This window comes from Periplaneta americana, chromosome 14, assembly GCF_040183065.1.
Source record: "Periplaneta americana isolate PAMFEO1 chromosome 14, P.americana_PAMFEO1_priV1, whole genome shotgun sequence".
In the NCBI taxonomy this organism is placed as follows: Eukaryota; Metazoa; Arthropoda; class Insecta; order Blattodea; family Blattidae; genus Periplaneta; species Periplaneta americana.
The window spans coordinates 96,774,221-96,786,519 of NC_091130.1; positions in this window are offsets into that span (position 1 = coordinate 96,774,221).

Genomic DNA, 12,299 nt, shown 5'->3' on the forward strand with positions numbered 1-12,299 from the left:
AGCATTTCCTTTATCAGCTTTTGTTATGATCAAATTAATATCTCAAATTTTGTTACCGTTACTAAGATTCATTATTAAATTCATATTTTGAGGAAATTGTTTCTTGTCATTTGTTATTCATTTGTAATCTATTTATTTTCTTGTCTATTTCATGTGTAACTATGTTTTCTTTTTCAGGTTCTTCAAGTTTTTGTAATGCAATTTTGAATCTATAACAATTTGTTGATTTGATTTAGTTTTGTTTTTTCCTTCGAAATTGTATTTTGTCTTTTCTTTAACTATATAGTATTCAAGAGTTTAACTTGAAATGAAAGAGATGCAAGTTCAACTATATACGGTATATATGTTTTCTCATAGTGGCACAAATAACATACAGTATTTTCAAGTTCATTAATCTTGGTATAGTACATTTTCAAGAAAATTCAACAGGCCCTTTGAATCAGCCCGTATTTCTAAAAAGGGCAAACCTGTTTTCCATTTTCTGAGGATTGTAGTAAATATATATCTATAATAAATTATTCCAAATGCTTAACAAAGATTGGTATACGATTTTGATTGGTGCAATTGTATTAGCTTCCTCCGTATTAGGAAAACCCCTTGGTAGCAGGAGGGTTAAACACGTCCTTTATTGCTCTTTGATAGTGATTTATGGGTTCTCTTTTTAATGTTTCAAATTGATTCTCGGAAAGAAAATTTTGTGTTTTACTAATATAATCAGTTTTATCCAATATTACAGTAGCATTTCCTTTATCAGCTTTTGTTATGATCAAATTATTATCTGAAATTTTGTTACCGGTACTAAGATTCTTTATTAATTTCATATATTGAGGAAATTGTTTCTTGTCATTTGTTATTCATTTGTAATCTATTTATTTTCTTGTCTATTTCATGTGTAACTATGCTTTCTTTTTCAGGTTCTTCAAGTTTTTGTAATGCAATTTTGAATCTATAACAATTTGTTGAATTGATTTAGTTTTGTTCTTTCCTTCGAAATTGTATTTTGTCTTTTCTTTAACAAATAGTATTGAAGAGTTTAACTTGAAATTAAAGACATGCAAGTTCAACTTTATATATTATGTTTTCTCATAGTGGCACCAATAACATACAGAATTTTCAAGTTCATTAATCTTGGTATAGTACATTTTCAAGAAAATTCAACAGGCCCTTTGAATCAGCCTGTATTTCTAAAATGAGCAAACCTGTTTTCCATTTTCTGAAGTCCGTAGTCAATAATATATACATCTATAATAAATTATTCCAATTGCTTAACAAAGATTGGTATACGATTTTGATTGGTGTAATTGTATTAGCTTCCTCCGTATTAGTAAAACACCTTTGTAGCAGGAGGGTTAAACACGCCCTTTATTGATCTTTGATGGTGATTTATGAGGTCTGTTTTTGATTTTTTAAATTGGTTCTCTGAAAGAAAATTTTGTGTTTTACTAATATAATCAGTTTTATCCAATATTACAGTAGCATTTCCTTTATCAGCTTTTGTTATGATCAAATTATTATCTGAAATTTTGTTACCAGTACTAAGATTCTTTATTGATTTCATATTTTGAAGAAATTGTTTCTTGTCATTTGTTATTCATTTGTAATCTATTTATTTTCTTGTCTATTTCATATGTAAATATGCTTTTTTTTTTTCAGGTTCTTCAAGTTTTTGTAATGGAATTTTGAATCTATAACAATTTGTTGAATTGATTTAGTTTTTTTCTTTCCTTCGAAATTGTATTTTGTCTTTTCTTTAACTATATAGTATTGAAGAGTTTAACTTGAAATGAAAGAGATGCAAGTTCAACTTTATATATTATGTTTCCCATAGTGGCACCAATAACATACAGTATTTTCAAGTTCATTAATCTTGGTATAGTACATTTTCAAGAAAATTCAACAGGCCCTTTGAATCAGCCTGTATTTCTAAAAAGAGCAAACCTGTTTTCCATTCTCTGAGGATTGTAGTAAATATATATCTATAATAAATTATTCCAATTGCTTAACAAAGATTGGTATACGATTTTGATTGGTGTAATTATATTACCTCCCTCCGTAGTAGTAAGTTGTAAAACACTTTGGTAGCAGGAGGGTTAAACAGGCCATTATTGTTCTTTGATAGTGATTTATGTGGTCTCTTTGTAATTTTTCGAATTGATTCCCAGAAAGAAAATTTTGTATTTACTAATACAATCAGTTTTATCCAATAATACAGTAGCATTTCCTTTATCAGCTTTTGTTATGATCAAATTAATATCTCAAATTTAGTTACCGTTACTAAGATTCATTATTAAATTCATATTTTGAGGAAATTGTTTCTTGTCATTTGTTATTCATTTGTAATCTATTTATTTTCTTGTCTATTTCATGCGTAAATATGTTTTCTTTTTCAGGTTCTTCAAGTTTTTGTAATGCAATTTTGAATCTATAACAATTTGTTGATTTGATTTAGTTTTGTTATTTCCTTCCAAATTGTATTTTGTCTTTTCTTTAACTATATAGTATTGAAGAGTTTAACTTGAAATGAAAGAGATGCAAGTTCAACTATATACGGTATATATGTTTTCTCATAGTGGCACAAATAACATACAGTATTTTCAAGTTCATTAATCTTGGTATAGTACATTTTCAAGAAAATTCAACAGACCCTTTGAATCAGCCTGTATTTCTAAAAAGAGCAATCCTGTTTTCCATTTTCTGAGGATTGTAGTAAATATATATCTATAATAAATTATTCCAAATGCTTAACAAAGATTGGTATACGATTTTGATTGGTGTAATTGTATTAGCTTCCTCCGTATTAGGAAAACCCCTTGGTAGCAGGAGGGTTAAACACGTCCTTTATTGCTCTTTGATAGTGATTTATGGGGTCTCTTTTTAATGTTTCAAATTGATTCTCGGAAAGAAAATTTTGTGTTTTACTAATATAATCAGTTTTATCCAATATTACAGTAGCATTTCCTTTATCAGCTTTTGTTATGATCAAATTATTATCTGAAATTTTGTTACCGGTACTAAGATTCTTTATTAATTTCATATATTGAGGAAATTGTTTCTTGTCATTTGTTATTCATTTGTAATCTATTTATTTTCTTGTCTATTTCATGTGTAACTATGCTTTCTTTTTCAGGTTCTTCAAGTTTTTGTAATGCAATTTTGAATCTATAACAATTTGTTGAATTGATTTAGTTTTGCTCTTTCCTTCGAAATTGTATTTTGTCTTTTCTTTAACAAATAGTATTGAAGAGTTTAACTTGAAATTAAAGACATGCAAGTTCAACTTTATATATTATGTTTCCTCATAGTGGCACCAACAACATACAGTATTTTCAAGTTCATTAATCTTGGTATAGTACATTTTCAAGAAAATTCAACAGGCCCTTTGAATCAGCCTGTATTTCTAAAAAGAGCAAACGTGTTTTACATTCTCTGAGTATTGTAGTCAATAATATAAGCATCTATAATAAATTATTCCAAATGCTTAACAAAGATTGGTATACGATTTTGATTGGGGTAATTGTATTACCTCCCTCCGTAGTAGTAAGTTGTAAAACACTTTGGTAGCAGGAGGGTTAAACAGGCCATTATTGTTCTTTGATAGTGATTTATGTGGTCTCTTTGTAATTTTTCGAATTGATTCCCAGAAAGAAAATTTTGTGTTTTACTAATATAATCAGTTTTATCCAATATTACAGTAGCATTTCCTTTATCAGCTTTTGTTATGATCAAATTATTATCTGAAATTTTGTTACCGTTACTAAGATTCATTATTAAATTCATATTTTGAGGAAATTGTTTCTTGTCATTTGTTATTCATTTGTAATCTATTTATTTTCTTGTCTATTTCATGTGTAACTATGTTTTCTTTTTCAGGTTCTTCAAGCTTTTGTAATGCAATTTTGAATCTATAACAATTTATTGAATTGATTTTGTTTTGTTTTTTCCTTCCAAATTGTATTTTGTCTTTTCTTTAACTATATAGCATTGAAGAGTTTAACTTGAAATGAAAGAGATGCAAGTTCAACTATATACGGTATATATGTTTTCTCATAGTGGCACAAATAACATACAGTATTTTCAAGTTCATTAATCTTGGTATAGTATATTTTCAAGAAAATTCAACAGGCCCTTTGAATCAGCCTGTTTTTCTAAAAAGACCAAACCTGTTTTCCATTTTCTGAGGATTGTAGGAAATATATATCTATAATAAATTATTCCAAATGCTTAACAAAGATTGGTATACGATTTTGATTGGTGTAATTGTATTAGCTTCCTCCGTATTAGGAAATCCCCTTGGTAGCAGGAGGATTAAACACGTCCTTTATTGCTCTTTGATAGTGATTTATGGGGTCTCTTTTTAATTTTTCAAATTGATTCTCGGAAAGAAAATTTTGTGTTTTATTAATATAATCATTTTTAGCCAATATTACAGTAGCATCTCCTTTATCAGCTTTTGTTATGATCAATTTATTATCTGAAATTTTGTTACCGATACTAAGATTCATTATTAAATTCATATTTTGAGGAAATTGTTTCTTGTCATTTGTTATTCATTTGTAATCTATTTATTTTCTTGTCTATTTCATGTGTAACTATGCTTTCTTTTTCAGGTTTTTCAAGTTTTTGTAATGCAATTTTGAATCTATAACAATTTGTTGAATTGATTTAGTTTTGTTCTTTCCTTCGAAATTGTATTTTGTCTTTTCTTTAACTATATAGTATTGAAGAGTTTAACTTGAAATGAAAGAGATGCAAGTTCAACTTTATATATTATGTTTTCTCATAGTGGCACCAATAACATACAGTATTTTCAAGTTCATTAATCTTGGTATAGTACATTTTCAAGAAAATTCAACAGGCCGTTTGAATCAGCCTGTATTTCTAAAAAGAGCAAACCTGTTTTACATTCTCTGAGGATTGTAGTCAATAATATATGCATCTATAATAAATTATTCCAAATGCTTAACAAAGATTGGTATACGATTTTGATTGGTGTAATTGTATTACCTCCCTCCGTAGTAGTAAGTTGTAAAACACTTTGGTAGCAGGAGGGTTAAACAGGCCATTATTGTTCTTTGATAGTGATTTATGTGGTCTATTTGTAATTTTTCGAATTGATTCCCAGAAAGAAAATTTTGTATTTACTAATATAATCAGTTTTATCCAATAATACAGTAGCATTTCCTTTATCAGCTTTTGTTATGATCAAATTAATATCTCGAATTTTGTTACCGTTACTAAGATTCATTATTAAATTCATATTTTGAGGAAATTGTTTCTTGTCATTTGTTATTCATTTGTAATCTATTTATTTTCTTGTCTATTTCATGTGTAACTATGTTTTCTTTTTCAGGTTCTTCAAGTTTTTGTAATGCAATTTTGAATCTATAAAAAATTTGTTGAATTGATTTAGTTTTGTTTTTTCCTTCCAAATTGTATTTTGTCTTTTCTTTAACTATATAGTATTGAAGAGTTTAACTTGAAATGAAAGAGATGCAAGTTCAACTATATACGGTATATATATTTTCTCATAGTGGCACAAATAACATACAGTATTTTCAAGTTCATTAATCTTGGTATAGTACATTTTCAAGAAAATTCAACAGGCCCTTTGAATCAGCATGTATTTTTAAAAAGAGCAAACCTGTTTTCCATTTTCTGAGGATTGTAGTAAATATATATCTATAATAAATTATTCCAAATGCTTAACAAAGATTGGTATACGATTTTGATTGGTGTAATTGTATTAGCTTCCTCCGTATTAGGAAAACCCCTTGGTAGCAGGAGGGTTAAACACGTCCTTTATTGCTCTTTGATAGTGATTTAGGGGGGTCTCTTTTTAATTTTTCAAATTGATTCTCGGAAAGAAAATTTTGTGTTTTACTAAAATAATCAGTTTTATCCAATATTACAGTAGCATTTCCTTTATCAGCTTTTGTTATGATCAAATTATTATCTGAAATTTTGTTACCGGTACTAAGATTCTTTATTAATTTCATATATTGAGGAAATTGTTTCTTGTCATTTGTTATTCATTTGTAATCTATTTATTTTCTTGTCTATTTCATGTGTAACTATGCTTTCTTTTTCAGGTTCTTCAAGTTTTTGTAATGGAATTTTGAATCTATAACAATTTGTTGAATTGATTTAGTTTTTTTCTTTCCTTCGGAATTGTATTTTGTCTTTTCTTTAACTATATAGTATTGAAGAGTTTAACTTGAAATGAAAGAGATGCAAGTTCAACTTTATATATTATGTTTTCTCATAGTGGCACCAATAACATACAGTATTTTCAAGTTCATTAATCTTGGTATAGTACATTTTCAAGAAAATTCAACAGGCCCTTTGAATCAGCCTGTATTTCTAAAAAGAGCAAACCTGTTTTCCATTCTCTGAGGATTGTAGTAAATATATATCTATAATAAATTATTCCAAATGCTTAACAAAGATTGGTATACGATTTTGATTGGTGTAATTATATTACCTCCCTCCGTAGTAGTAAGTTGTAAAACACTTTGGTAGCAGGAGGGTTAAACAGGCCATTATTATTCTTTGATAGTGATTTATGTGGTCTCTTTGTAATTTTTCGAATTGATTCCCAGAAAGAAAATTTTGTATTTACTAATACAATCAGTTTTATCCAATAATACAGTAGCATTTCCTTTATCAGCTTTTGTTATGATCAAATTAATATCTCAAATTTTGTTACCGTTACTAAGATTCATTATTAAATTCATATTTTGAGGAAATTGTTTCTTGTCATTTGTTATTCATTTGTAATCTATTTATTTTCTTGTCTATTTCATGTGTAACTATGTTTTCTTTTTCAGGTTCTTCAAGTTTTTGTAATGCAATTTTGAATCTATAACAATTCGTTGATTTGATTTAGTTTTGTTTTTTCCTTCCAAATTGTATTTTGTCTTTTCTTTAACTATATAGTATTGAAGAGTTTAACTTGAAATGAAAGAGATGCAAGTTCAACTATATACGGTATATATGTTTTCTCATAGTGGCACAAATAACATACAGTATTTTCAAGTTCATTAATCTTGGTATAGTACATTTTCAAGAAAATTCAACAGGCCCTTTGAATCAGCCTGTATTTCTAAAAAGAGCAAACCTGTTTTCCATTTTCTGAGGATTGTAGTAAATATATATCTATAATAAATTATTCCAAATGCTTAACAAAGATTGGTATACGATTTTGATTGGTGCAATTTTATTAGCTTCCTCCGTATTAGGAAAACCCCTTGGTAGCAGGACGGTTAAACACGTCCTTTATTGCTCTTTGATAGTGATTTATGGGGTCTCTTTTTAATGTTTCAAATTGATTCTCGGAAAGAAAATTTTGTGTTTTACTAATATAATCAGTTTTATCCAATATTACAGTAGCATTTCCTTTATCAGCTTTTGTTATGATCAAATTATTATCTGAAATTTTGTTACCGGTACTAAGATTCTTTATTAATTTCATATATTGAGGAAATTGTTTCTTGTTATTTGTTATTCATTTGTAATCTATTTATTTTCTTGTCTATTTCATGTGTAACTATGCTTTCTTTTTCAGGTTCTTCAAGTTTTTGTAATGCAATTTTGAATCTATAACAATTTGTTGAATTGATTTAGTTTTGTTCTTTCCTTCGAAATTGTATTTTGTCTTTTCTTTAACAAATAGTATTGAAGAGTTTAACTTGAAATTAAAGACATGCAAGTTCAACTTTATATATTATGTTTTCTCATAGTGGCACCAATAACATACAGAATTTTCAAGTTCATTAATCTTGGTATAGTACATTTTCAAGAAAATTCAACAGGCCCTTTGAATCAGCCTGTATTTCTAAAATGAGCAAACCTGTTTTCCATTTTCTGAAGTCCGTAGTCAATAATATATACATCTATAATAAATTATTCCAATTGCTTAACAAAGATTGGTATACGATTTTGATTGGTGTAATTGTATTAGCTTCCTCCGTATTAGTAAAACACCTTTGTAGCAGGAGGGTTAAACACGCCCTTTATTGCTCTTTGATGGTGATTTATGAGGTCTGGTTTTGATTTTTTAAATTGGTTCTCAGAAAGAAAATTTTGTGTTTTACTAATATAATCAGTTTTATCCAATATTACAGTAGCATTTCCTTTATCAGCTTTTGTTATGATCAAATTATTATCTGAAATTTTGTTACCAGTACTAAGATTCTTTATTGATTTCATATTTTGAAGAAATTGTTACTTGTCATTTGTTATTCATTTGTAATCTATTTATTTTCTTGTCTATTTCATATGTAAATATGCTTTTTTTTTTTTTTTCAGGTTCTTCAAGTTTTTGTAATGGAATTTTGAATCTATAACAATTTGTTGAATTCATTTAGTTTTGTTCTTTCCTTCGAAATTGTATTTTGTCTTTTCTTTAACTATATAGTATTGAAGAGTTTAACTTGAAATGAAAGAGATATAAGTTCAACTTTATATATTATGTTTTCTCATAGTGGCACCAATAACATACAGTATTTTCAATTTCATTAATCTTGGTATAGTACATTTTCAAGAAAATTCAACAGGCCCTTTGAATCAGCCTGTATTTCTAAAAAGAGCAAACCTGTTTTCCATTCTCTGAGGATTGTAGTAAATATATATCTATAAAAAATTATTCCAAATGCTTAACAAAGATTGGTATACGATTTTGATTGGAGTAATTGTATTATCTTCCTCCGTATCAGGAAAACCCCTTGGTAGCAGGAGGGTTAAACACGTCCTTTATTGCTCTTTGATAGTGATTTATGGGGTCTCTTTTTAATTTTTCAAATTGATTCTCGGAAAGAAAAATTTTGTGTTTTATTAATATAATCCGTTTTATCCAATATTACAGTAGCATTTCCTTTATCAGCTTTTGTTATGATCAAATTATTATCTGAAATTTTGTTACCAGTACTAAGATTCATTAATAAATTCATATTTTGAGGAAATTGTTTCTTGTCATTTGTTATTCATTTGTAATCTATTTATTTTCTTGTCTATTTCATGCGTAACTATGTTTTCTTTTTCAGGTTCTTCAAGTTTTTGTACTGCAATTTTGAATCTATAACAATTTGTTGAATTGATTTAGTTTTGATTTTTCCTTCGAAATTGTATTTTGTCTTTTCTTTAACTATATAGTACTGAAGAGTTTAACTTGAAATGAAAGAGATGCAAGTTCAACTTTATATATTATGTTTTCTCATAGTGGCACCAATAACAAACAGTATTTTCAAGTTCATTAATCTTGGTATAGTACATTTTCAAGAAAATTCAACAGGCCCTTTGAATCAGCCTGTATTTCTAAAAAGAGCAAACCTGTTTTACATTCTCTGAGGATTGTAGTCAATAATATATGCATCTATAATAAATTATTCCAAATGCTTAACAAAGATTGGTATACGATTTTGATTGGTGTAATTGTATTACCTCCCTCCGTAGCAGTAAGTTGTAAAACACTTTGGTAGCAGGAGGGTTAAACAGGCCATTATTGTTCTTTGATAGTGATTTATGTGGTCTCTTTGTAATTTTTCGAATTGATTCCCAGAAAGAAAATTTTTTATTTGCTAATATAATCAGTTTTATCCAATATTACAGTAGCATATCCTTTATCAGCTTTTGTTATGATTAAATTATTATCAGAAATTTTGTTACCGTTACTAAGAATCATTATTAAATTCATATTTTGAGGAAATTGTTTCTTGTCATTTGTTATTCATTTGTAGTCTTTATTTTCTTGTCTATTTCATGTGTAACTATGTTTTCTTTTTCAGGTTCTTCAAGTTTTTGTAATGCAATTTTGAATCTATAACAATTTGTTGAATTGATTTAGTTTTGTTTTTTCCTTCCAAATTGTATTTTGTCTTTTCTTTAACTATATAGTATTGAAGAGTTTAACTTGAAATGAAAGAGAAGCAAGTTCAACTATATACGGTATATATGTTTTCTCATAGTGGCACAAATAACATACAGTATTTTCAAGTTCATTAATCTTGGTATAGTACATTTTCAAGAAAATTCAACAGGCCCTTTGAATCAGCCTGTATTTCTAAAAAGAGCAAAACTGTTTTCCATTTTCTGAGGATTGTAGTAAATATATATCTATAATAAATTATTCCAAATGCTTAACAAAGATTGGTATGCGATTTTGATTGGTGTAATTGTATTAGCTTCCTCCGTATTAGGCAAACCTCTTGGTAGCAGGAGGGTTAAACACGTCCTTTATTGCTCTTTGATAGTGATTTATGGGGTCTCTTTTTAATTTTTCAAATTGATTCTCGGAAAGAAAATTTTGTGTTTTACTAATATAATCAGTTTTATCCAATATTACAGTAGCATTTCCTTTATCAGCTTTTGTTATGATCAAATTATTATCTGAAATTTTGTTACCGTTACTAAGATTCATTATTAAATTCATATTTTGAGGAAATTGTTTCTTGTCATCTGTTATTCTTTTTTAATCTATTTATTTTCTTGTCTATTTCATGTGTAACTATGTTTTCTTTTTCAGGTTCTTCAAGTTTTTGTAATGCAATTTTCAATCTATAACAATTTGTTGAATTGATTTAGTTTTGATTTTTCTTTCGAAATTGTATTTTGTCTTTTCTTTAACTATATAGTATTGAAGAGTTTAACTTGAAATGAAAGAGATGCAAGTTCAACTTTATATATTACGTTTCCTCATAGTGGCACCAATAACATACAGTATTTTCAAGTTCATTAATCTTGGTATAGTACATTTTCAAGAAAATTCAACAGGCCCTTTGAATCAGCCTGTATTTCTAAAAAGAGCAAACCTGTTTTACATTCTCTGAGGATTGTAGTCAATAATATATGCATCTATAATAAATTATTCCAAATGCTTAACAAAGATTGGTATACGATTTTGATTGGTGTAATTGTATTACCTCCCTCCGTAGTAGTAAGTTGTAAAACACTTTGGTAGCAGGAGGGTTAAACAGGCCATTATTGTTCTTTGATAGTGATTTATGTGGTCTCTTTGTAATTTTTCGAATTGATTCCCAGAAAGAAAATTTTGTATTTACTAACATAATCAGTTTTATCCAATATTACAGTAGCATTTCCTTAATCAGCTTTTGTTATGATCAAATTATTATCTGAAATTTTGTTACCGTTACTAAAATTCATTATTAAATTCATATTTTGAGGAAATTGTTTCTTGTCATTTGTTATTCATTTGTAAACTATTTATTTTCTTGTCTATTTCATGTGTACCTATGTTTTCTTTTTCAGGTTCTTCAAGTTTTTGTAATGCAATTTTGAATCTATAACAATTTGTTGAATTGATTTAGTTTTGTTGTTTCCTTCCAAATTGTATTTTGTCTTTTCTTTAACCATATAGTATTGAAGAGTTTAACTTGAAATGAAAGAGATGCAAGTTCAACTATATAAGGTATATGTGTTTTCTCATAGTGGCACAAATAACATACAGTATTTTCAAGTTCATTAACTTGGTATAGTACATTTTCAAAAAAATTCAACAGGCCCTTTGAATCAGCCTGTATTTTTAAAAAGAGCAAACCTGTTTTCCATTTTCTGAGGATTGTAGTAAATATATATCTATAATAAATTATTCCAAATGCTTAACAAAGATTGGTATACGATTTTGATTGGTGTAATTGTATTAGCTTTCTCCGTATTAGGCAAACCCCTTGGTAGAACGAGGGTTAAACAGGACCTTTATTGCTCTTTGTTAGTGATTTATGGGGTCTCTTTTTAATTTTTCAAATTGATTCTCGGAAAGAAAATTTTGTGTTTTACTAATATAATCAGTTTTATCCAATATTACAGTAGCATTTCCTTTATCAGCTTTTGTTATGATCAAATTATTATCTGAAATTTTGTTATCGGTACTAAGATTCTATATTAATTTCATATATTGAGGAAATTGTTTCTTGTCATTTGTTATTCATTTGTAATCTATTTATTTTCTTGTCTATTTCATGTGTAACTATGTTTTCTTTTTCAGGTTCTTCAAGTTTTGTAATGCAATTTTGAATCTATAACAATTTGTTGAATTGATTTAGTTTTGCTCTTTCCTTCGAAATTGTATTTTGTCTTTTCTTTAACAAATAGTATTGAAGAGTTTAACTTGAAATTAAAGACATGCAAGTTCAACTTTATATATTATGTTTCCTCATAGTGGCACCAATAATATACAGGATTTTCAAGTTCATTAATCTTGGTATAGTACATTTTCAAGAAAATTCAACAGGCCCTTTGAATCAGCCTGTATTTCTAAAAAGAGCAAACGTGTTTTACATTCTCTG